The sequence below is a fragment of the Dermacentor silvarum genome, chromosome 9 (genome assembly GCF_013339745.2).
Source record: "Dermacentor silvarum isolate Dsil-2018 chromosome 9, BIME_Dsil_1.4, whole genome shotgun sequence".
Lineage (NCBI taxonomy): Eukaryota > Metazoa > Arthropoda > Arachnida > Ixodida > Ixodidae > Dermacentor > Dermacentor silvarum.
This window is the reverse complement of record NC_051162.1, coordinates 104,550,141-104,577,739: the sequence shown is the minus strand read 5'-3', so window position 1 is coordinate 104,577,739 and position 27,599 is coordinate 104,550,141. Positions and strand designations below refer to the sequence as shown.

Here is a 27,599-nt window from a genome sequence, read left to right as displayed (position 1 = left end):
GCAGAAAATCGCTTACAAGAAATAAATGAAGCATCAGCCATGAACGTGTACAAGAAGATTATTAAAAAGCTGGGAAAACGACAAGACAAGATCTTTGCTCAGCAGTGCCGGAATGTCCTGCATGTTGTTTTGCAGTGAAATAAAGCTAAGTCATGCAAAACCAATTACGCAGAAATATAAAAAATTAGGAGAGTTGGAAGTGCCACATGTTTCGCTGTAAATGCTATCTGTTTTCGCTGTGCGTTCTTTTAGCGGTAAACAGTACTTCCAATAAATTTGTTCGTAGTAATGTTTACCTGATGATGCTTTGCTAAATATTCCCACCGCAGTAACTATAAATAATACATAATGAAAGCTGTGGAAGATTCCCGATGAGGTGCTTATTAATTACTCACTTCTATATCGAATGAGGACAAGAATCTCCCAGTACAGCGGCCTGGTTATTTAAGACAGGGCGAGTAAATTCTCCGAACTGTACGGCATGCGACGAGACAGCAGACATTAAACACTTTTTGTGGTCCTGGAAGAAATTCCAAGATGAAGGAGACGCTTTCCTGAAGAATCTGAAAAAAAAGGACCTTCCGTATGCGCGCCTGCTACACCTTATATTTCTCGAGGGATCAGTTATAGACCGCTAAGAAACTTAACATCTCCTTATCGAATTCTTAAGACTGGTTTGATGGACATATGGTGAAACCCTTCAGCGGTATTTTAAGAGACGCTCGGGCGGAGCAGTTGCGGGCCTTGATCGCCTCGCTAAACCCGCCTGTTGCTACAATTCACCACCACCACTGTTTGCAGGATATAAAAAAAATATGCGGTTTTTCGTGTCAAAACCACGATCTTTATACCCTGTATATAAGGAAGATTAACAGCCGAAGAAGGCTGCCCGGTGGTACACCCGAAGTAGCATATGGGAAAAGAGTAGAAAAAATGTTGGCAACTGTGAATTGCTGACAATTTGAGTAAAAATTGAAAATCCATGATAGGGTAAGCGAACCTAATTTAAGCACAGATAATTCCAAAATTGAACGGAACTTAGATACAAGGTCATACTGTTTCGATGAGTGACAAAGAAAAATAATTCAGTTTGCTGATACTCATCTATGTATTATGTAAGTAAAATGATAATTTGACTTACATGATAATTGACTGACGCCCATTAACTGCGACCAACTATTCGTAAAATGGCAACCTATCAGTGAGTCCTGGCTTTTGCGTCTTTGGGGTGGCCTTAAAAAATACTGGATGCTATCGTTTGCAGTTGCAAGCACTGGAACACTGCGCGCGATTAAAAAAATGGCTGCAGTATTCTAAATTTTAGGATTTTAACGCGAAAGCGTTAAGGGCCTCGGGTCGCAAGAAATCCGGCGTCGGCAACCGGCTTGCGATGTCGGCTCAGTGGCGGAGAAAATCATCCCCAACCACCCCGAGCGCGCAGGCCCTCCACGTGGTGCAAGGTTTTGGTGAACAAAAATTGAATTTCTCACAGTGAAATCCATCATGCAGAAAAAGGGTAAAGTACGACTTTACCATTCGGCATCGGATTCGCCGTCGGAGTGTTTACCAATCGGCGTCGGATGGCAATTTGAATCTACGAGAAAACCTATTTCTGCTAAGAGGAAACTCAAACACAAACCCCTTTTTCAGCATTTCTACCAGACCTACAGCCACGCGTTGCGATGCGAACGAGTCCCCGTAACGCTATCGCGTTCTAATCTTAAAGGCGAAGCTCAAGCGTCCTCCAATTTTTTAACATAGGTGTTTGTGTAAATCAAAATTTAGGGCGGCAGGTGAGGATGCGGTTGCTGTGTTAAAAGCTTCTTGCTTTTCACGCTCGATGAGTCGTTTTGAAGATGCCGTCTGAAGACTTTGAGGCCAAAACTTCGAATACAAATGATGAAGAGTATGACGATGATGATTAAGCCGCGCGTTCGGGAACTTTACTTGCGAAAATGATATTCAGATGGCGCTCGCATCCTAGGCAGGTTAGGGAGCCTACATGCAACGCCGTTTGAATGTAGACTCCCTAAGGCAGGTCAAATTGGGACTTCGCATGCTAATTTGTTTTGGAGACGCGCGCGTCGGGGCAAAAGCAAACAATTAATAAAATAGTAAAAAGGTGCTAGGGCCGTCAAGTTTTAGTATAAGACCACTTATACTGTCCCTGGAAGAACGTCTTTCCAGCGATGCATTTCTGTTTAAAAGTGAAGCCGACTTTAAGGGGATCGGTGTATGCTTGGTCTCTGTAAGGTGGTTTTCCCACGTTCAGTGTTGCAGTGAATGAAGCCCACTTGCAGTATGTGAACGATGCGACGCGAATGGGTCCCGGTAACGCTATCACGTTCTATTCTTAAAGGCGAAGCTTAAGCGTCCTCCAATTTTCTTGCTGCCCAGCGCGTCAAGCATATCACGAAAGACGTTTGATTCACTTCTCAGATAACGAGGTGGTCGCTGCGGTAGGTTGATGCATGCACTGCTTTAGAAACATCGACGCAAAATGTGTTCTGAAATATCTGATTGAAGGGCGGACAAACTTAATGGGCAAAACAAAGTTTCGTAGTATTGTGCTGCGGTGTTGACCTTCGCAAGATAACTTTAATTAAACTTGATTACTGCCACCGTAGCAAAGCTTGCTCCCACATCTCAGTCGGCTGAGCGTAGCCCTTCCTTTATTTGCTGTTGTCATGGCTAATGAGCACATTTCGCGGGCGAAGTTCGTCCATTGATAAACACTTTAAAAACAGCTGACAACCTTAGCTTAGATCACCGTTTTTATTATACTTTGCTCTGTAATAGCGTCATACGTACTTCAAACTCAGACAAAAAAAAAGGAAGTGCAGGTTGGCTGGCACTTGACCGAATAAGTTGGTGCAGCGCTAAACACACTAGAAAAAAAGAGGGGGGGGGGGGGGGGCAGACGTACAAAAGCGCAGTGGTATCCGGTAGTGTGACAGTGCGTTGAACAGAAATAGCCCATTTCTAACAATATTTTTTTTTGCAATAGAAAGTGGTAGGGAGGTTTACTTGCAACAAAATAGTTTCAAGCATGCTTGACGACTGCGAAACAGGATAGTGTGTTCTGCAACAAATGTTCTAGATAAACCGCTTGTCATTGAACAAATTAGAAAAGGTTTTTGCATGGAACTCCTAGTGACTAGAGTTATGAGCGAAATTTAAAATTTGTATTCACCTACAATGCCAATGAGTCGACGCTAAATTTTGCGAATGAGCCCTCCGATCGTGCTTCATTTCCAAAATGGCATAGACTCTCATTTACTGTCTTGGGGCAATGCTTTATGACTGTGTCACGCGATCGTTTCCCTGCCCGCGAGGGCTGTGGTTACTTGAAAAATTTTTGCAGCCCTTGGGCTTCCCCTGTTGTCTTCGTAAAAAAGAAGGATAATAGTTGGCGTTTCTGCGTCGACTATCGTCACCTAAACAAGGTCACTAAATATGATGTCTATCCATTGCCGCGAATTGACGACCTGCTTGACTGTCTCCGCTGAGCTACGTGTTTTTCCTCGATCGACCTCCGTTCGGGCTATTGGTAAATTGCAGTGGACGACAGTGATCGGGAAAAGACCGCGTTCAAAACACCAGAGGGTCTTTATCAATTCAACGTCATGCCGTTTGGTCATGCGACATTCGAACGCACGATCAACTCCCTTTTTCGGGGCTTGAAATGGTCCACTTGCCTATGCTACCTTGACGATTTCGTCGTGTTTTCATCTGCTTTTTCAAGTTACTTGCAGCGTCTGTCAGTGGTTCTCGATATGTTCAGGAGAGCTGGTCTGCAGTTGAATTCCTCTAAATGCAATTTCGGTCGCCGTGAAATTACTATCCTTGGGCACCTTGTTGATGCTGCAGGTATCAGGCCAGACCCCGAAAAGGTTCGTGCACTGGTCGATTTCCCCGTACCACGTTCCATCCATGACGTTCGCAGTTTGTTGTCCTCTTCTCGTATTTTCGTCGTTTCGTGATTGCAATTTTTGCTAACTAAACATCAGACGCTCAGATAATTGATTGGCAGCGTCAGAGATTGCAGATGTGAGGAAAGCTATGTGAGACAATACCTCCTTCTCTAGAGCATGGCTTACGAAAGCCAGGTTAAGCAGGCCGAACGCGATTTTCAAAAGGTAGAACAGAATGAGCGGGCTGATTCTTTGGCTGACGCCAGGTTTGACATGCGTGTAGCCAGCTATGTAGATCACGCTGATGACCCTCAGGCTAGGCCTTGATGATGGTCGTATTTATGCGCAGCTCTTCACCGACGGTCAACTTGACGGGAGGCTTGCAAGCATGTCACAGCTTCTTTGTTATTTCTGCAAGGTAGTTTTGTGTTTCGTGCTAACGTCGCAATGTTTCCTAGGAGGTGGTAAATGTCCCACGTTTAGTGTTTTTTCATTCATTACCATATTCATTTGTTCAATCATACTATCACAGTTCCTTAGAATTGGGACGTAACAAGAGAGGTGGATACAAAGAGTGGTGGGCAGGTAAGGTGGCGTGGTTTCACAGATGGTGTTCTTCAATAGAAGTTTCGAAAATAAAAAATAACAGTGATGAGGGCGATAGTAAAAGGCAGGTTATTCCCTACTAGGGCTGTGTGCACAACAAAAAAAGTTTGAGGGTGATGAATCAAAGAACTAAGGTGCGCTAGGCTGGAAAATACATCTATTGCAATGATGGTTTGGTTACATGCGGTCAGTGAATAAAAGAACCTCAACAATAAGCAAAGACGAGATTTGCGATGTAGACAGCACCATTTGAACCGACGTGCACCATTTCGCATGGTCGCACTGGCTATGCCAAGCAGCCGAACTCGTTCGTCGCTGCTCCTCAAGTATTTTCTTTTTTGTGGTATTGTTTTCGACTTGCCACAACTCTGAGACGTGACACGTGCATCGGCAGATGCGAGACGTAACGAGGAACTCAACTCCTATCCAACACTCTGGGCTATACGTGATCAGTTGCCGCATCTGTTCTCGACGTGGGCAGTGATGATTGGCTGTATAGTTGCCAGCTGGTGAGACGGACACTGAAGACGTCTTCCCTGAAGGTCAGCAACGACCAGTTTTCCGGTTTTTCTCGGTCGATGTTTAATTATGAGGTTAAAGCCAGCGGTTTGGCTTGTTGTGGCTTGCGGATTTTGCCGGTAGCCAGGGATGGCTGCTCAGGGTGCGCAGTGAACGTAGCACGCGGCCAGAAGCAAAATTCACTCGCATTTTATGGCCGCCAGGCGTCGCTGTTCCCCTTCCCGTTTGTCGGTGTGAGGTTCCCCACGCTGATAGTTATTGAACCAGCCAAGCATCATTATTCCACTGCGGCGTTTACGAGCAAGCATGCTCTCGCGTTCAGCATCACGCTTCGCAGCATGACGAGACGTTCATGTTTCACTAGACGTTTCCTTCAAGCCTCCCTATCGTGTAAACTCAATGCACGCTTTGGTCTAATTTTCTTATTCATATATTTTTGCTCGTTACAACCGAGTTCCACAGTGGCCTGTTTCTATTGTCGGCTTCTTCACCTGATTTGTTGCCGGTATTTCATTCCTAGCTGTGGTTGCACTAAGCTAAAGTTATCAGACCACGTCACGACGACTATGTATTGGATGGAATGAGTGGTCGAGTTTATTTGTTTGTCATGCCTGTGTCAGGATCATAACAACTACAAAAAAACAACAACAACAACAAAAAAACAACTTGGACGACGCTTAAGCTTGCCATTTCGCCTTTCGCCCATTTATCGCGCTATCGGGCCCCGTTGACGCCAACGCCGGATTTTCTGCGACACGAGGCCCGATAGAAAACAATGGTGGGCTGATTAGGGCGGCAGTGCAGGGCAGAACAATGGCTAATACCCCCGCAATTAGAGGCAACAAGCAGTGACTCATGAATGGCTCATACCCCTGTAAGCAAGGAAAAAGGAGTTTGTGTTTGAATTTCCGCGTAACAGAATTATGTTTTCTCGTATATTCAAAAAAAAAAAAACAATCCGGCGCTATCATGTCTGTATGTTATGCGTAAGACGGACTTTACGAATTTTCTGATGCATTTCACTTTGCGAAATTCAAATAATTCAGTAACGCCTATGCGCCACGTGGAGAGCATGCGTGGTTGTGGTTCGGCATTATTTTTTTCTGACGGACAACAGACGAATTGGGCAGACAAGTTGGGCAAAGGCTTGGCAAGCTTATTTAAGATCGTTCAATTATGTAAGTTGCAGCATATGTGCCGTAATATTTTTGAAGTGTTGGTGCACATGAACGTAATGTGGGATAACTACAAAAGGGTCAAAGGGAAGCTTACCTCAAGATACATGCAGTGTCTGTCATGCAATACTGTGGTTGTATTAACGTGATGCAAAAATATACAGGTAGTGTGCCAGCGGCTGAAAGGCATTGCTTTACGTGTTGAAGTGGCATTAATGAATCCTTTCGCTTTCCTTTCAAGCGTAGTGTTATGTTGGTTTACATGATTTCTCGTCTACGAACGATTGGTCACCTCACAAAAAAAAGTTGTCGCAGTTTCACCCGAAAGGCGAAGCATCAATTGCGATAGCAACTTAGTAGAGAGCTATACGGAGTAAGGATAGTAGTTTTATCCGCTGTACAAACTTGGACATGCAGCAGCACCGGCAACACACAGCACTGTTGTCGACGCCGTCGGCGTTTTGCCCGCGTTCGCACAAAATGCGTGCGGCGTTGGTGACTGTTGCCGGAGCCTCTGATATAAATAGGCACTTGGTGCCGCAGCTAAACGTCGCCTCCCTTCCCTGCCCCCCCCGGCCTTTCGTGCGTCAGAAGAAGGCGCGTTTTCTCTACATATATGGTGATTGTAAAGGAGGAAAGAGACGCCTACTTCTGCAGCCCTTAAGGGAGCACGGCACAGAACGCGCGTTTGTTCTCCGCCGTGCGTTCACTCCCCGTGAAAGCACGCGTCCCGCGCGCCCTTTCACTCGCACATACAGCGTTCGGCGGCGCGCGGCGACCATTTCATCTCCATTGACGTCATACGGAAGCTCACGGCGACGGCGACGGCGACGGCAACGGCGACGGCGACGCCGACGGCAGAAATCTGCTTTGGAGTGTCCATATAATTGCTATCGCAATAAAAACAATGTTGATGACCAAGTAGATCAGTTGACTATGCTTGTTTTGAGCAGTATGCGCAAATACATTCCCGAGTACAGTTCTATATGGTCTAAATAACCCGATGGTTCTCATCTAAACTTATAACTGTACTAAAGTATAAAGATCGCGCGAACCGTAAATCCAGAAGTCCTGTGCCTGCTGACTGGAGAGAAGAATTTAGCTTTTTCCGGACTCTCTGCAAACGCCTATATAAGCGGGATCATGACTCATATATCGCACTCTTAGAGAAGAGCGCCTCCGACCGGCCAGCCGAATTTTGGAAGTATATCCGCAAGCGCTGTAGTAGACGTGGAGAGTGTTTTCGCCTGCTCGATTCTACAGGAGTAGAAGTCCAAGCAGTCGCGGATTGTCTTGCTGGCCATTTCTCATCCTTACATAAAGCTTCAGGTTTCAACGCTGGTGTCAGTCAGCAGCACACAACGATTCCTACATCTAGTGTTGTGTTGTTTGATGAAAAGCTCATCAGCGAATGCCTTAAGCGCATGAAGCCCTCCCTATCCTGCGGTCCTGATGACATCCCCTCTGCAATATTAAAATCTTACGGCAGTATATTGGCCCAAGTATTGACAACTAAGTTTAATAACTCTTTGAATGCGTCTACTTTCCCTCACACGTGGAAATCTCGTGTTTTCCCTGTATTGAAGTCTGGCTGTACAAGCGACGTGTCCATTTATTGCCCGATTTCTCTTTTACAGCGTAAGCTGTTATGGGCTCATTCCAATAGGCTTCTGGTTTGCGATGGTTGCCGCCGCCGCCGCCGTTTGACGACCCAAGCCGCCGCCAGTATGGTGGCGCCATCTAGGTAAGGCGCCTGCAAACGCAGCGTGCGCAGGCGCAGACGACGAGATGCGATTCAGACGAGGCGTGCAATCGACGCGATTCCGATGTGAGATGAGAGCCACGTATTCTGGATACGCCTTCGTACACGTTATGGCGTTTCCTCGCAAGGTATGAACCGCTGCTGAAGAAGCGAATCGTAGAGCTACGTACGCGGCTACAACCAGGCATCATCGGGTTCAGCAGACTGCTGTGCAGAGAGCATTGCAAGCCGCTGCTTGCCGTCGACGCCGGGCGGACAGTTCAGATCGTTCTTGTCAAAACGAGGCGAAGGGACTGTCCCGAAGACCCTGACGTGTGTGGTGCGGAAATTGGAGCTACTTTTGAGCCGCTCCACCAGCTTACGCTGTGACTGTGCCGCACAGGCCTGTGACTTTTTTTTAACAGCGAAACTGTTTAAGCCAGCCTTAATTTGTGCGTGCACCCCGAAATTAGCATCATCAGCATTGGCTCGAGTGTCATCGTCTTCTTCCGCAGTTTCAGCTAGCCGTAATTTTGGATTGCCCATTACGCTACCTATCATTCTATCTCTGGGGGCGTCGGCACTAGGACACTGTAATAGGAACGTATGTGATGCCATATGTAATTTTGTAATGGAAACAAGGAGACTGCCATGCTAATTTTTTTCCCAAGACAACAAAAATATTTGCTTCAAATTTTAAGATGCTATAGCATGAAAATTATTATTAACGATTAGAATTCATTTATTACCTCATTCCTAAGCAAGAAATTCCCATTTAAGTATACTTCATTTTTCTTCCTACTGCCGCCCGATTCATGGCCAATCCCCCGTAGTGGGTTGTGCTATTTATATAGGCTCCAAACTAAACCAAACGTAATTTGTGCGTGTGGCACGAAACAACCGCGCCATAGCCATGGCAACCAGGCGAAGCCACACAGACACGGCTCCGCCGAGCTCCCGCCAATTTCGCGCATGCGCCGTGACGTCATCCTGGCGCGTCTTCGCTCGCCGCCCGAGAGAAATAAATAAAAACAAAATGAACGTTCTTGGCAAGGCAGGATACGAACCCGGGTACCCACGGTCCGAAGGCGAGCGTCATAACCACTACGCTATACACCCACTTCTTTTCTTCTTTGTTGCATGGAATTATTAGTAGTTTTATGCGAAGCGCTCACGCTTGCAGAACGTGCATTTCTGGGAACCATTATGTTGCATTCCACTCACGATTGCAACACAACTTCCTTTGGGAGGGAGAAAGAGAACATGAGAGCGAGAGAGAGAAAGAGATAGGAGAGAGAGAGAAAAAGAGATAGGAGAGAGAGAAAGAAACGGAGAAAGAAAGAAACAAGAGAAAGAAAGTGAGAGAGAATCAGTCGGCCAGCTTCGCGGTGTCTTGAGCTTTCACCTGTTTTTTGCCACGTCTGAGATTTTTGAGCTTGCTCTTCTCATCATTTTGTCTTTTACTGTGAAAAACTCATCGATTCCGAATGAGCATGGATTTCTCACCGGCCGCTCCACTACCACAAATCTCGCAATTTTCATGACACAGATCTCCGCGCCGGTATTTCAACGGGGGCAAGTTGACCCTATTTATTGTGACCTTAGCAAAGCTTTTGATGTGTTCAGCCTCTCACTGCATCTGATCAAGCTTACGCACTTTGGTGTTGACTGTTCATTTGTAAATCTTTTGCGCAGTTATCTTGATAGATCATGTTATGTTAACGTCAATGACCAAACGTTTTCTGTTTACATGGCAACTAGGACCACTCTTTTTTAAATTTTGCAGCGAAGCTGCAGTATATGGCTAGTTTCCAGAGGATCGATGTTCATAGACCAAGAACCATGGGCCTATCCCGAAGGTAGTGATATACCGGGCCGACTTGAGCGGACGTGAAGCAGGCTTCAAGCACTCCGCAAACTTGCAAAAATAGGTTTAATATCTTGGGTCCAAATACAACCCGTATTAGATATTAGGCTGATAAGAGCAGATACTACACTTTGACCCGCGTCAGCCATGTCTACGTTCGCACCATACACGTGTACACCATCCCGCGTATTCAAACTAGTGCCTACCAATCTGAGTGTCTTCTGTCTCCTGACGTCATGCTGTACGTAGGCTCTTTTTTCAGTTCTACTCTGACAGTGAAATGGGCAGGGCGCGTGTTGTACGGTCTGAAGAAGAACAGCGTGCCTACCAAGAACGACGGCGTGAACGAAAAAGAGAATGGGCGCGGCGGCGGCGGAAGGAGACCACCGACGATCAGCGGGCCGCGGACGCCAAGCGTAAGCTTGCTGCCCACCAGGACCGCGAGGTGGAATGTAATGTGAACCGTCCATGTGGCCCCGATCCCGAAAACTTGGAACATTTCACCGGAGCAATGGTCAATCACCACATAGACAGCTTCGTTGGTCATCCCCCTTCACAGAGTGGAATGACACTGAAACGTTCTATGAATGACGTTCTTTCCGCTATTCGGAATTCTTCATTCCTTATATATGCTGATGACATCAAGGTTTTTCTGCAAGTCATAGTGTTGATGAATGTCGCATGCTGCAGTCTGGCCTGTTTCCTTTTTCTAAATGGTGCACAGATAATAACCTCACCTTTAATGCTGCTAAGACCAAAGTTGCGTCTTTTACACGGAAAACAGCAATCATTTCTTTTTCTTATGCTGTACATTCTCTATCATTGTGCAAAGTCCGTGAGATGAATGATCTCGGTGTACTTTTTTGATGCAACCTTACACTTTTCAGCTCACACTAAACGTGTTGCAATACGAGGCATGCCCACTCTTGGCTCCGTTTGCAGACTATCGAGAGAATTAATTTCTCCTGCACCGTTCCGCAAGTGGTACCCAACAATCCGTCCTCCTCAAGTCGAATACACGTCGGTTGTTTGGAACGGCGTTTCTAGATCCAACAGGGACATTGTAGGTCGGGTCCAGAAAAAGTTTCTAAGCATACATCATCAATGCTTCGCTAACACGAACACTGGACCTTGCTCTAGCACTTGGAATTACGATAATAATGATAATAATGATAATATCATTGAAAATGATTGAACGTCAACAGTGTTCACGACTGCACTGACGTCAAAAAAGACATTTTTTTTACTCTCAAACTGGTGCAGAAACCATTGGGTACGTTTAATTGCTTTCAAAAGTATGTCATTAGGTTTCACGCGGGGAATACAGCATGTGCAATTTTCATACACCTTTCAGGATACTCGACTGCCCAGGGCCGATGAAATGACAAATAATGGTGTGTACATCTGCCAAACGCTAAGCTTCTCTTCACACGTTAAATATGCACAACGTGCCCGTCACGCCGTTGGAATTGTACGTCGCATATTGCATGATTTCCACTGACCTGTTCCTTTTCTGAAATTGTATTCAATTCAATTCAATTCTCCACAACTTCAACTTCTGCTGCGTGCCTTCGACCACTAGAGTATGCCTCTGCAGATGTGAGTGCAGTGTGGAGATCAAATTCTGAACTCACTGAACACGTCCAGAATAAATTGATATCTATCTTCAAGCACCACTTCTGCCATTCTGGCGACAATAGTACAGCCCCCTCAAATATACGTCCACGCACACCTCTAGACTCAAGACTTAGTCAGACCTTTGGTTCCTCTACAAGGTGGCTCATTGCATTATACACTCCCGAAAGCTTCTTGATCATGTTAAATTTTTCGTGCCACAACAGCATACCAGGCAGCATTCTACGCTCTCTGTCAGGCCTTGTTGCATTAAAGACTGTCCTATATATTGCACGACTCCAAAATAAACATGTCATAAGAATTGAGCTTGTATTGACATACTTCAGACTTCATTTCCTGTGTTTTGTGCGCATGTAGATAATCATGTTGTATGATTAACTCACTTTTACGCGTGCTTGTTTTCTTTTTCCCTATTTGTTTCTCTATCTCGCATTGTCTTGTCTAGCACATTTGTTTTCTCGGTAAACCGCCCCTATCGCTTGCCGGCGCACAAAGCGGTGAAGGCACTTTTATGTTTCTTGGGTGAATATCTTTGACTAATAGTTCAAAACTACACGCGTCAGCGAATTCACCGCTAATTTCTCTCTTTCCTTCACTCCTATTTCTCCCTGTCCTCTTTGTGTTTCCCTTTCCGATTCCCCTGGTGTAGGATAGCCAACCGGACGTTGTTCTGGCTAACCTCCTGCCTTCTGACTTTTTCTTTCTTCCTCCTCCTCTTTGCCTCGCATATTGTTTTTTAAGTGCACCTCAACGAAGGATCTCTAGCTGTTCCTGGGCATTAAATAAACATTTGATTGATTATTAATATTATTTTAGTATAAAATTGTGTTTTACGTGTGTACTAGTATATCATTTCCGTGCAGAAGCTTTTGTGCAACATTGTTATAGTGTGACAATTTTTGTAAAGAAAGAATTAGGAAAGTGCAATAAAACGCTATGTGCCTGATCATATCCATTGTACGAATAATTTCTTTTGACAGTCAATAACGGTTGGCTACCGTATCCAGTGTTGTGCAATGAAATATGTCACAGCAATTATTGCGTGGCTCACAGAACCAATAGAATGTCTTGCTTAGTAAAAACATCATAGTAGGCTGAAAACAAGAAAGATATTTTTTTATGTATTGTGTGATGCCTTTTATAAGAGTATAAATTGTGAAAATAACCTGTATATATATATATATATATATATATATATATATATATATAATACAAATGAGCTTCCCCCATACGTGTGAATCAGTACTTCAATAGTACGACTTGGCAAAGGGCAACGAAAGACGCCTATAAAGACCCTTCGACTCTCAAGTTGGTAGCATCTGCGGGTATGTCATTTCATTGATGTCGAGAAAGACAGACTTGACATGTTGAAACCAGTTACAATTGAACCTTGCGTTTACGCAGTGAACTAAAATCGCACAGGAAATGCTATTTTCATGCTGAGTTTGACAACTGCTCGAATAACCCGATAAGTTGTGGCAAAAGCTAAATACTGTCTTAAATCACCGCAAATCATCTCCACGTGTGGAAAAGCTATTTCTCGGTGGCAACGAAATATCGGGCAGTGCTCTGGCGAATACGTTCAATGATTACTTTGTAATGCTTGTGCACCTGCTGATATTTCGAGATTCATGCCAGATAGGATTTAATTTTCACTTTTCCTTCAGCCATTTACGCAGCCTGAGGAACAGTCAGTTTTCCTTTCACTTAAAAATAGCTCATGTTGCGATGTTGAAGGCATGCAGGTTCGTCCAACAAGTACGCACTCGATATTCTATGTCCATATCTCATCTATATTTTCCATATGTCTTTGACGAGTGCTATCTTCACCAGGAGGATGCAGATTGCAAGAGTTTCGGTACTGTTTAAGAAAGGTGACGTAAACGACATCAAAAATTATAGATTTATTTTCATATTACCTGGATTATCCAAAGGTTTGGAGAAAGTAATACATATGCAAATGTCACATTTTTTGATAGGCACAATCTTATCTGTACATCCCAATTTGGCTTTAGAAAACGACTGTCTATGGAATTGGCCCTAATTCAACAAAAAGTATTAATTACATCACAGTTTGAAAACAAGAATCTTGTGCTCGGCCCTTACATTGATTTCCTGAAGCATTTGATTGCATCCATCATTCCATATTGCTTAAAATGCTTGAAACCTATGGTATTCGAGGGCAGTTTCTAAACCTCATAAAATCCTATCTAGATCATCGCTATCAATACGTTCAAATAAAGAATCGCCACTCAGATTTAAAACACATCAGCAGACGCGTTCCTCAAGGCAGTATTTTTGGCCCGTTTATTTATTGTGTATATTAAATGACCTAGCAAATATCTGCAGAGATGCGAAATAGATAATGTACGCTGACGATGCTAGCATATTTTTTCCCCTCATTTAAACCTGGTAGCGTTCAGAATAAAGCCAACGCTGCTCCAAAATCTCTCCAAGAATGGTCAGCAGCAAACATGCTACTAATTAATATAAACAAGACAAAAGCCGAGATTTTCAGTCCGAAATTTCAGCAAATAGCAGTAGTTTAATCACGCTTCTGTATGCACGAGAAACAACCAAAATAGTAAGTAGGCTGAAAGTACTTGGAATTTTCTTCACACAAAATATGCTTTGGGATGCGCACGTTGAATTGGTTTTAGGCAAGTTATCCCGCGTCGTTCGTATGATAGTGCGACACAGAGCTATATTATCTGTCCAGATAAAGCTTCTTGTTTACAATACCCCCTTTTTTTCTTCACTATACATTTAATATTGTTTATTGGTATTGGGTACGACGTCATGTAGAAATCTTGAAAGAATACATACACTGCAAAAAATGTTTGTTTGGGCACCCTTTTTAATGTACCATATAATTCCCGTGCTTCCGATTCATTTTTGAAAGTAAATATGATCCACGTCTTTAATCTTTATAATTAAAAGTTAAGTCTGGCGTTCAAACGGGAGGCAAAACAAAATTGAAGTTTTTTTTTCATGAGTTAATTAATAAAAAACACATTCATACGCCACTCCTTACGCAGAACAGCGGAAGGTGGTCACTGTGCGGGCAAATTATTCTATGCAAAAAATATTATACTGTGAAGAAGTGCTCACAAAGTAAAGAACGCAAGAGCAGACGACAGTGCGGCTGTCTTCAATAAGAGGAAAAGAAAGAGAAGGGAGGCTCGTGCAGCGAATGAAAAAGGGGTTTGCGCAGAGGGATCGTTCGAACGCCGGCACTACTAGGGCTGCAGAGCCTACGGAACCCACATCTACGAGTTAGGTTCACTTGACCGGGCGTCTGTCTTTGGGACAGAGAACGCCTCGGGTCGTTGCCCGGAACGAGACCTCGGAGCGGCCTGCTGCAACGTCGAACCCGCATCTACGCGCGAGGTTCAGGAGACCGGGCGTCCGTCATCGAGACGAAGAGCGCCTGGGGTCGTCGTATTTGACGAGACCTCGGAGCGGCCTGTTGCCGTCTACGGAGTTGTGGGCCGTCCACCTTTTCCTGCCCCGTACTGCTGCGTCTACTTTTCTACGTCGGTCATCACTCTACCAGCGAGTGTTCCACCTCAAAGACTCTACGAGTCTCACCACGCTCCGGACTTCAACCGCAACCTTGTGAGACTGCATTTTTTTCGTGTTTAGGAACAACCTTGCATGCGTGGTTTTTGTTGCAGATATTATTCGTGTTTACGTGCTGTCTAATATAATTTTCGTGTGTTTCCTAATCATGCACTGTCTCCTTCATCTTCCTCGCGTCACATGCCTTGCAACGTGACGATCCTAATCATCACACATAGACACTGCCAACCCCTCTAATTTATTTTATAAATAAGATTTTGAGTTGCAAACAACTTCTGTACGAACACTCCGCCAACATTTAGTCAATCTTTGCTCACATGATAAATGAAGAGTATTATCTTGCCCCTTTTTTCGATTTTTGGCTTCTGTGACTGTTTCGTGTGAATGTGAATTAGGTTACTCAGTTGTATTTTGAATATGTGTGCTATTGCTGCCTGCTCTGTAGAGGTGGCTGTGGGCTTCAGTCAAGTTGCTTGTTTCTCAAGTGACTTTACCCGCAGTCTCCTGCATCGTCGATTGAAATAAACAAGTTGTTATTATTACTAAAATGTTTTCAGCAATACACTCAATGCAGCTCAATGTGAAGGCCTCCCGATGCGATTTTGATGCTTCAAAAGAACCTAGATAAATAAAATAGGTGCCCCATGTGTAAGATTAGACAGAAACAAGAATAGGGAGGAGACAAGCTACGAATTTGGTAGATTTTATGTATTGTAAATGTTTTCTGTTGTACCAGAAAGCTGGTAGAATGGCATTATTCTCATCCATAAGAAGGGAAATGTTAAAGAATTGAACAATTATGGACCCATTAGCTTGCTTTCAGTATTGTATAAAATATTCACCAAGATAATTTCCAATAGCATCAGGCCAACACTTGACTTCAGCCAACCAAGACAACAGGCTGGCTTCAGGAAGGAATATTCTACGATGGATCATATTCATGTCATAAATCAGCTAATAGAGAAATCTGCGGAGTACAATCAACCTCTCCATATGACTTTCATAGATTATGAAAAAGCATTTGATCCAGTAGAGATACCAGCATGCAGTCATAGAGGCATAACGAAATAGAGGAGTACAGGAGGCATACGTGAATATCTTGGCAAATATCTACAAGCATTGCACAGCAACCTTGGTTCTCCACAAGAAAAATAGAAAGATACCTATCAAGAAAGGGGTCAGGCAAGGAGACACAGTCTCTCCAATGCTATTCACTGCAAGCTTAGAAAAAAGTATTTAAGCTTTTAGACTCGAGAGCCTTAGGAGTGAGGATCAACGACGAATATCTCAACAACCTTCGGTTTGCAGATGACATTGTCCTATTCAGCAACAATGGGGACGAATTACAACAAACGATTGAGGACCTTAATCGAGAAAGTGTAAGAGTGGGGTTGAAGATTAATATGCAGAAGACGAACAATGTTCAATAGCCTGGTAAGGGAACAAGAATACAGGATCGCCAGTCAGCCATCTAGAGTCTGTAAAGGAGTACGTTTATCCAGGTCAATTACTCATCGGGAACCTTGATCATGAGGAAGAAATTTGCAGAAGAATAAAATTGGGTTGGAGTGCATACGGCAGGCATTGCCAAGTCCTGACTGGGAGCTTACCACTGTCGTTGAAAATAAAAGTGCACAATCATTGCATTATTCCGGTGCTAACATAAGTGGCAGAGACTTTGAGGTTAACAAAGAAACTCGAGAACAAGTTAAGGACCACACAAAGAGCGATGGAGCGAAAAGTGTTAGGCGTAACGTTAAGAGACAGGAAAAGAACGGTGTGGATCAGAGAAGAAACGGGGATAGGCGATATTCTAGTTGACGTAAAGTGGAAAAAATGGAGCTGGGCAGGCCATGTAATGCCTTGGATGGATAACCGGTGGACCATTACAGTTAAAGAATGGATACCAAGAGAAGGGTAGCGCAGTCGAGGACGGCAGAAAACTAGGTGGGGTGATGAAGTTGGGAAATTTGCAGGCGCGAGCTGGAATCAGGTAGCGCAAGACAGAGGTAATTAGAGATCACACGGAGAGGCCTTCGTTCTGCAGGGGACATAGATTAGGCTGATGATGGTGATGATGAGCTGTTGTAAATGTTTTTTTTTGTGAGCGCTTCAGGCGTTGCGATTGTTTTTGCTGATTTTGTCAGAACCCACTTTCTCACATTTCTTTCATACACCAACAAGCTTAATTATATTGACTTGCATACTTCTTTATCTGTATCCGGTGATCCTTATTTCACCGACTAACACATATTAAACGTTATCGCTCGGCGCAGGACGCGCTTGCACGTATCGTAAGTTTTGCGAATGTTATCGGTGGTTCTATTTGTTGTGTGTTGACAACGAACCTTGTATATTTCCATTGCATGCGGGACATCAATAGGTGGATAGCCAAATTTCGGTTGTCGCAAAGGATTCTGGGGTACGGCGTATTCTGCTAAAAGTTGCGGTTCGAGACTCCACACTACCGTCGCTTCATGCTAATGGTTCATGCACACACGCTTGGTTTTTTTACTGTGCAGTTTTGTTGAAAATCCATGTTGTAAGCACCACTGGGCATTTCCGAAAGGTAGGCTTGATGTCAATATTTCGTACTTATATTGGCGACCTAGACTGGGATTTTTAGGTGGCGGGCGTTTCATGCGCTAACGTGTTTGTGTCACGTCAAATAGTCATCCAACGTTTAGCAAGCGCAAATAAACATTCGTTAACCTAAGAAGTAGTTTTTAATAAGTGACAAGTCAATGTAATAAGTGGCTGCTGTTTGTATGTTGCTGCGCGAGCACGTGCAACAAAATATTTTCGCCGTCATCGTAAACTTTCCCATAACAAACAGTGTGGTCAAGGGATCCCCGAATATCAATGTGAATGAGCAGTCGCTTTGGCTTCGCTTCAATTTTTTTCATTTTTGTGTAGTAACTTGCCTTATATGAAAGTTCCTTCACCCGTTGCACTGAAGCATGATGTTTAGCGATAGCCATCGAAGCACTAGACATAGACCTTTCGTAAGCGAAGGTATTTTCTTCCGCACGACAGCTATCTCTGTAACGAGGCCTACTTCTGCTGGCCCGTACCAGGCTGAGCAGTATTTTGGACAGTAGAAAGAGAATACAGAGCGCGCTGCAATAGAAGGTGGGTTGACATCCTTAAGTAATGGTGGCGTGCAGCAGAATTAGAACACCCGACTTGAAATCTGAAGGTCGTAAGTTCGAATCCTGCTCCAGTCCACTACATTTTCAGGCATGGAGTGGTGCCTGACACCGGCAAAAAATATTGCCGAGAGCTAGTGGGGCTATACTAGTTCAGGTGCAACCAAACTAGGCAGGCCCACCAAGCTTCATCAAAGTCACTCCCTCACCAGAACAGGAATAGGCCTCCCTGGTGCAGTATTCGGCCACTACCTCCCGCATGACTCCGACAATTAACCCATGGCCCTCAGTCCCCAGTGGCTGCGGAGCACCTGACCAAGGCGGCGGTCAGACCTGCGACGTGGCAGAGGGTGCTAAGAATCTCTGGGTCCGGACAGGCCGCCAATGGAAACTGAACCTGGCAACGTTCAACACGCGTACCCTCTCGAGTGAGGCTAGCTTAGCAGGACTATTTGAGGAAATATCAGGCATTACCTGGGATATTTCACGTTGATGGAAAAAAATAAAGGTTATTATTATTATTATATTATTGGCCTTAGTGAGGTTAGAAGAACTAGTGAGGCTTACACAGTGCTGACGAACGGCCACATACTCTGCTACAGAGGTATTCCAGATAAGAGAGAATCCGGGGTAGGATTTCTAGTTCATAACAACATAGCGGGCAACATTGATGAATTCTACAGCATTAGTGAGAGGGTAGCAGTCGTCGTAATAAAGCTGAATAGGATGTACAAAATGAAGGTAGTACAAGCCTACGCCCCAACTTCCAGTCACGATGATGAAGAAATAGAACAGTTTTATGAAGATGTCGGATTTGCAATGAGAAAGGTGCAAACTCAGTATACTGTAGTCATGGGTGACTTCAATGCAAAATTGGGGAAAAAGCAGGTTGGCGAGCAAGCAATTGGCAACTACGGCATCGATTCTAGGAATGCAAGAAGAGAGATGTTGGTAGAATTCGCGGAAAGGAATAGGCTCCGAATAATGAATATATTCTTCAGGAAGCGCATCAACAGGAAGTGGACTTGGAAAAGCCCTAATGGAGAAACAAGGAATAAAATAGATTTCATACTCTCTGCCGATCCGAGCATAGTGCAGAATGTAGAAGTGTTAGGTAAGCTAAAGTGCAGTGACCATAGGTTACTGAGGTCTAGGATTTCTCTCAATTTGAAAAGAGAAAGAGTAAAATTAGTCAAGAGGAAACAGGCCAACCTAAACGCAGTAAGGGTGAAAGCAGACCAATTCAGGCTGGTGCTTGCAAACAAATATGCAGCTTTAGAACAATAAGATGAAGATAACATAGAGGTAATGAACGAAATCGTAACTAGGCTGACCTCAGAAGCAGCAATTGAAGTGGGAGGTAAGGCACCAAGGCAACCAGTAGGGAAGCTCTCCCGAGAAACAAAGGACCTAATAAAGAAACGACAAAACATGAAAGTTTCGAATTCAAGAGATCAGATAGAATTCGCTGAACTGTCAAAACTGATCAACAAGAAGAAAGTAAGGGATATTCGAAATTATAATGTGGGAAAGATTGAAGAAGCCGTAAAATATGGACGCAGCATGAAATCAGTAAGAAAGCTTGGCATAGGACAAGGCAAGATGTATGCACTGAAAGATAAGCATGGTAATATCATCAGCAATTTCGATGACATAGTAAAAGCAGCGGAAGCATTCTATACTGACCTGAACAGTTCCCAAAACAGCCAAGCTACTTTCATTCGAAATAGTGATGAACCGTATACAGAAGCTCGTTCTATAACTAGCGATGAGGTTAGAAGGGCCTTGAAAGACATGGCCAGGGGAAAAGCGGCCGGAGAAGATGGAATAACAGTGGATTTAATCAAAGATGGAGGAGATATCATGCTTGAAAAGCTTGCGGCCCTTTGTACGCAATGCCTCACAACTTCAAGTGTACCAGAGAGCTGGAAGAACGCCAACATTATACTTATCCATAAGAAGGGAGACGTTAAAGAATTGAAGAACTACAGACCCATTAGCTTGCTTTCAGTATTGTATAAAATATTCACCAAGATAATTTCCAATAGAATCATGGCAACACTTGACTTCAGCCAACCGAGAAAACAGGCGGGCTTCAGGAAGGGATATTCTACGATGGATCATATCCATGTCATCAATCAGGCAATCGAGAAATCTGCGGAGTACAATCAACCTCTCTATATGGCTTTCATAGATTATGAAAAGGCATTTGATTCAGTAGAGATATCAGCAGTCATAGAGGCACTGCGCAATCAAGGAGTACAGGAGGCATACGTGAATATCTTAGCGAATATCTACAATGATTCCACAGCTACCTTGGTTCTCCACAAGAAAAGTAGAAAGTTACCTATCAAGAAAGGGGTCAGGCAAGGAGACACAATCTCTCCAATGCTATTCACTGCATGCTTAGAAGAAGTATTCAAGCTCATAGACTGGGAAGGCTTAGGAGTGAGGATCGACGGCGAATATCTCAGCAACCTTCGGTTTGCAGATTACATTGCCCTATTCAGCAACAATGGAGACGAATTACAACAAATGATTGAGGACCTTAATCGAGAAAGTGTTAGAATTGGGTTGAAGATGAATATGCAGAAGAGAAAGATAATGTTAAGATAATGATAATGATAAAGATAATGGCATGGGAACAAGAATTCAGGATCGCCAGTCAGCATCTAGAGTCTGTAAAGGAATACGTTTATCTAGGTCAAAACTCACAGGGGACCCTGGTCATGAGAAAGAAATTTACAGAAGAATAAAATTGGGTTGGAGTGCATACGGCAGGCATTGCCAAATCCTGACCGGGAGCTTACCACTGTCGTTGAAAAGAAAAGTGTACAATCATTGCATTCTATCGGTGCTAACATATGGGGCAGAAACTTGGAGGTTAACAAAGAAGCTTGAGAACAAGTTAAGGACCGCACAAATAGCGATGGAACGAAAAATCTTAGGAGTAACGTTAAGAGTCAGGAAGAGAGCGGTGTGGATCAGAGAACAAACGGGGATAGACGATATTCTGGTAGACATTAAGCGGAAGAAATGGAGCTGGGCAGGCCATCTAATGCGTAGGATGGATAACCGGTGGACCATTAGGGCTACAGAATGGATCCCAAGAGAAGCGCAGCCGAGGATGGCAGAAAATCAGGTGGAATGATGAAGTTAGGAAATTCGCAGGCGCAAGTTGGAATACGCTAGCGCAAGACAGGGGTTATTGGAGATCGCAGGGAGAGGCCTTCGTCCTGCAGTGGACATAAATATAGGCTGATGATGATGATGATGATGATGACATCCTTAGAATTAATCGCCAAATCTTTTAAACATTTTTTGCGCTTTCTCAAGGCTGGCAACGTTAGCCAACGTAGTTTCGTTGGTTTTCGCTTGTCTACGTGTCCTGTGTGCCTCATCGACGGTCCTGTCTTCTATCTATCTATCTATCTATCTATCTATCTATCTATCTATCTATCTATCTATCTATCTATCTATCTATCTATCTATCTATCTATCTATCTATCTATCTATCTATCTATCTATCTATCTATCTATCTATCTATCTATCTATCTATCTATCTATCTATCTATCTATCTATCTATCTATCTATCTATCTATCTATCTATCTATCTATCTATCTATCTATCTATCTATCTATCTATCTATCTATCTATCTATCTATCTATCTAGCCTGGTGGTCGAACTTTTGAATCCGTGCCCAATCGCTGCCGACCAGCATCATCGCAAAGATTCTGCGCAAGTGCTGCTGTTGTCATCTGCAAGCTACGGCCACAGCTGAGGGCGGTGCCCTTTCACTTTGGCAGCAGCAGCGGAGCGCATCGCACGCAGCCCGCTCAATCCTTGTTTTTTCTACGGTCACAGGCTGCACCCCTGTCCCGGAATTGAAAGCTGTGAACTGCAAGCTTCCAAGGTGCCGAAAACGTCGTTGGCCTGCAATTTTCCTCGACCTGGTGGTCTGAACTTTTCAATCCGCGCCGCATCGCTGCCGTCTACATCACCGCAAAGATTCTGCGCAAGCGCTGCTGTTGTCACCTGCAAGCCACGGCCACAGCTTGGGTGGTGTCCTTCACTTTGGCAGCAGCGGCGGAGTGGATCGCACGCAGCCCGCAGAATCTTAGTTTTTTTCTACGGTCACAGGTTGGGGACAATTCTTCAGTGTTATTCCCACTGCTCATAGCCGCTCCGCCGTTAGCTGTTTGCTGCCAGTGTGATTGGTTACTGACAATGTAAGCGCGACCTGCACGGTCGAATGTGTTCTAGGTCGAGGCTATAACCCTATCGTTATTTGTTTTCTTGTTATCATGGAGCGGTGTAACCTATGTCGATGTGTGCTGAGTGATGATGATCTTACAGTGACCTGTACAGAGTGCGAATTTTAATTTCACGTAGGAACATGCTCTGACGTCACTGAGCAACAGTTTAAGGAAGAAAAGTTTGCAAAAAAGCACTGAAAGTGTAAGAAGTGTAGGGCAGGAAACGGCAGGAGCACAGTTACAAGAACATCCGATAGTGAAGTGGTCACTAGACTTGTAGATATGGACCGCAAGTTAAACATGGTGCTCGAATTGACGACTAAGGTAAACGGCATAGAAGAATCCATACAGCTATTATCAAATCGCTTTGATGTCATACAGCAGCGCCAGGACCGAAAAGAAATAGAACTCATGGATCTGAGGCACAAAGTCAAGAATATTGAGAATTCCGGCGGTACAAAAGGGCTAGAACAGCTTTGCTGATATCGAGGCTCTTGAGTGGCGTAGTAGAAGCCTCAACGTTGAAATCCACGGTATTGCTGAAACGAAGGGAGAAGCTCTTCTTTAGAAAGTGAATGACTTGGCGAGAGAGCTAGAGCTAAAAGTGTTAATTAGAGAAGACGTAGTAGCACTCCACAGACTGCCATCAAAGCTTGGAAAGACACCAGGGATTATCATGTGCTGTGCTCGCCATGAACTTAAGAATGCTTTCATTGCTAAAAGAAAGGCTATAAACGGCCCCAACGACAAACGGCACATCTGTGAAAATACGATGTCTCGGTCTAGAAAATTGCTTACATTCGCCAAAGAATGCGCGAAGGGATCAGGCTACCAGTTCGTATGGCAAATAAGTGGCAAGATTCTCGTTCGTAGGTCACAAGGTGAATCCGCTGCAGTGATTAAATGTGAAGATTACTTGAAGGCTCTACATTTGTAGACGTGCTGTTAGTTTGGTTACTTTCTGAAACTTCTTTTCCTCGCGAACACTTTGCAACATATACCAAAACAACATAGTTCACTCCTCGAGGCCTCGGTGAAAAACGACTCAGCTGTGTACATATGAATGCCGAGTCACTGAAGAATAAAATTCCGGAATTAGAAGCATACTTTGCTGACATAAATATATTTTGTGACGTTGTTATGTTTAGTGAAACATAGTATAATGAAGATTCTGAGGTACTTAAATTGCGTAACAAAAGACACATTTTCTTGAAGTGGACATCAAGAAGTGGCGGAGGTGTTTCGTTATTGATAGATAACTCCTTGAAAACTGATTTGTTGACTGATTTCTGTTGTATTACCAATGACTGCGAAATGATTTCTCTCGAAATCAATTGTTTGCCTCTTGCCACGTGTTATCGTCTCACTGATGGAGACCCAGTGCACGTTTTTAACTTTTCCTGTTTTTTTAATTTTTGCAAGTGGCATTAGGCAGAGAGTTATAATTGGCGGTGATTTTAACATTGACATGAAAGGTGTTACTTGCCAAACAATAGACTTTGAAAGACAACTAACATCTTATGGGTATGCGAGCGTTATAAAGTCAGAAACAAGAATAACCTCCACATTAGCAACCATGCTCGACCTCTTGATCACAAACTATGACCCTACCAAGGTCTTAAGTTTCATTCTAAGCTCCTCCATAGGGGACCATATGCCAATATGTATGTATGTTAAAGCTCCCGGAAGCATACAGAAAATGAAGAAAACGTGTATAACTTTGCAAAGCAGAACGGAAAACTCTCTGGAAGCATTTCAGATCGAAATACGAGGGACCTGATAGGACAAAGTTTTTCTAGAAAACACGGCAGGAAAAGCTTACGATATCTTCATTGCTAACTTTGTTACAGGAAAGACTTTGTCTCTAAAGAGCGAAAAATCACCACAAAGATTCGAAAGCCTTGGTTAACCAAAAAGATTTTATGGAAAATTAGAAAGCGAGATAGGTTGTATTCGAAGTTTTTAAAAACTCGGAAGTCTTTACATCCTAAATTGTTTAAGACCTCTCAGAAATGACTCGAAGAAAAGAAATAAGAACGGCAAGAGACGCACATTATATTCGGGAGTTTTAATCTAGCACAAGAAAAACTGATAAACTATGTAACAAGATAAACGCTCTTAAGGGACCAAAACAGAAGGGAGAGTCCCCACAAGAAATTTCATTAAACGGACGCCTAGTGAAAGACCAGGAACTTCCTGATGTATTTAACCGATACTTCGTAGCCAAGAATTTTGACCCGAATTCTCGTCCTGCTAATGGTATCAGAATACCTAGAAACGAAGATTCCGTTTTTCTCGCACCAACTTACTCTTCTAAGGCGTGTTCCGTTTATTTGATCCTTAAAAATTCACGTAGCTCTGACGTAGACGACCTGCAGATACGGCCTAATAAATATGTCATTTATGAAATCGCCCCTGTTTTGATGTACATTTACAACTTGTGCATTTCTTGTGGTACTTTTCCTGACAGAGTAAAAACTGCCAGAGTAACCCTCATTTTTTTTGAAAAAAGGTGACAAACAGAATGCAAAAAACTATCGCCCAATATCGATCCTCCCAAATTTCTCAAAGGGCTGGGAGAAAACTATCCACATTCGGTTGTCATCATTTTGTAACATATACCACCTTATAACTGAAGCACAGTATGGATTTCAGAAGCACAAATGCACAGAACTTGCAGTCTTAGATCAGAAAGAGTACATATTAATAAAATTTGAAAACAGGTTATTAACAATCAGTATATTCGTTGATTACACGCAGGCTTTTGACCACATCAATCACAATATTATCCTCAGTAAGCTAGAATGCTATGGGGTAAGGGGCACACCACTCGCATTATTACCGTCCTATCTCAATAACATGCATCAATTTGTCTCGATAAATCAATTCAAATCGCAACCCGAACAAATAATTTGAGGTGCACCACAAGGAAGCATTCTGGGGCCGCTACTTTTCAACATTTATCTTAATTATCTAATATCTATTTACAAACAAGCAAACTTTGTAATGTATGCCGATGAGACAAGTATTTTCTTATCGTCCCATTACTACACAGAATTACTGAGAATGGGAAATGAACTTCTTGATAAGCTTTCTATTTGGTCAAACAAGAATTGTTTACAGGTTAATTGCAATAAGACCAAATCAGTAATTTGTCGATCTCCAGGTGAATAACACAGCATCACAATATAATGTTTGAGTCTATGAATGTTGAGGTTGTGAACACAATTAAACTTCTTGATGTACCCTTATCCAACAACTTACAATGGGACGACCACACAGACTCAGTCCTCAAGAAGCTCAGCAGCACAGTTGGTGTGCTAAGTCGCAATAGACACACTTTCCCCACTTCTGTTAAAATACTGCTATGTAATGCTTTGTTTGCCTCGCATATCAATTACGGTCATTTAGTATGGGGTACAACAACACAAACAACTCTTAACAATGTACTTGTCATGCAGAAAAGGGCGCTGCGTATTACTGCCAATGTATCTAACACTGAACACACCTCACCTTTCTTCGATAGGTACCACATAAGAAACATTCATGACTTGTACACATATAGACTCCTACGGGAGCATTACCTAAGTATAGAAAAACATAATGTTATGCTAATAGAAATCGCCAACCTGCATCTCAGTGTACCTCCCTACAGCACCCGCCGCACTGGAATAGATATAGGACAAATTATAGCAAACAGATGCTTGAAAATTATTTACTGAGGTTATTGAAGTCTTCGAAAAGAAATAGACATTGATACTGGAAAAATGAACCCTCCAGAATTTAAGGCTTTTCTCCGCGCTACTACATATGTGTTACTATATAAAATGTTGTAACATATTCCTCCCTCAATAATTTTTCAATAAATCTTCGATATCGCTTACCTATTTAAACTCATTTCGAATCCTTACATTGCCTTGTTTACGGGCTTCTTTTGACCATTTTTGTTGTTTGTAAGCACTGCTCTGCCAAAAGTATAGGATGCAGGACCGGTGAAGCCTCAAAAAGGCTTTTTTACCTGTCATCCTCAACATTGAATTTGCCTTGTAATGTTGGAATAAATATTTTGATTTGATAAGTGAAGGAAAAGGCTAAAGCTCGAAGTCATAGTCATGAGCAAGACTAAGGTTTTAGCCTAAAGGTATCTTAGGTGTAGCTAAAGGGACTCCTGAGGACTCATGACAAGAATGTCTTGACATGCGTGCCATGTAGGTCATGAAAGAGCTGCCTACGTCTTGGTGCTCTCATGGTCGTTTCGTTAACTTTGTAGGTTCCCCGCCCACTGCTTAGCATACCATCGATTCCCACAGGGCGTGGGATCTGCCGGCTTTTTTGTTCTGTTTTCCTTTAGACCAATATACCTTACTAACTCACCCAAATTCTACACTTCTACATGTTATATAAAAACAATTGTTCCAACCTAAGGCACAGTGGCCTCATCCCCAGAATAAAGGCGGCACATAATCAGTGTGCTGAGGATCCTTGCTTTGTGCACCTGTGCGTATTTAACTGATCGTTAAAAACGGATATTCGCACTTGAGCACCAAATCACTTGCCTGTGACGAAATCATCTTCACATATTCTGGCTCCTACGATCGGTACCCACAGCTTGCCGTTCCCGGTCGCTCGCTTGACAGCAGTTGAACATTTAACTTTGTGCACTTCATTCCATGGAAAACGAAGCATTTTATTGCGATAGCAATTGTATGGACACTCCAGACGTATTTCTGCCGTCGTCGTCGCCGTCAGGCTCCGTATGAAGTTCAACTGCGACAACCGTCGCCACGCGCCCTACGCGGCATGTGCGATTGAAAGCGTGCGTGGGGAGCCGACGATCACGGCTTGAGCTCGCCTTGGAGAAAGGAAGGAGAGCAGGCAGGAAGGTGCGGCGTCTTCTGCCACGCGTAAGGAACCGGAGGGAGGGGGGCGGCATTCTACTCCGGCTGCAACTGCGTATGTGGCGGCTGCGCGCGGTCGCGCGGCTGTATCTTGAAAGCGATATGCGTTGGGGGATGAGTCTAGGTGCGTCGACGGCAAGTAGCTTTGTGCGTGCTGTGTGTTCTCGGCGCTCTGTTTGCGTTGAAGCGATAGACAGCAGCAACAAGGTCCCTTCGCTCGTGGCTGCCGCCGCGTTTCCTCACGATAGCGTCT

General features: G+C 43.7%; 1 pseudogene; it reads right to left on the bottom strand.

Annotated features, from left to right (window-relative positions):
- Window positions 1–9,792: 9,792 nt before the first annotated feature.
- Window positions 9,793–9,971, bottom strand: LOC119465456 (U2 spliceosomal RNA; annotated as a pseudogene).
- Window positions 9,972–27,599: the final 17,628 nt, after the last annotated feature.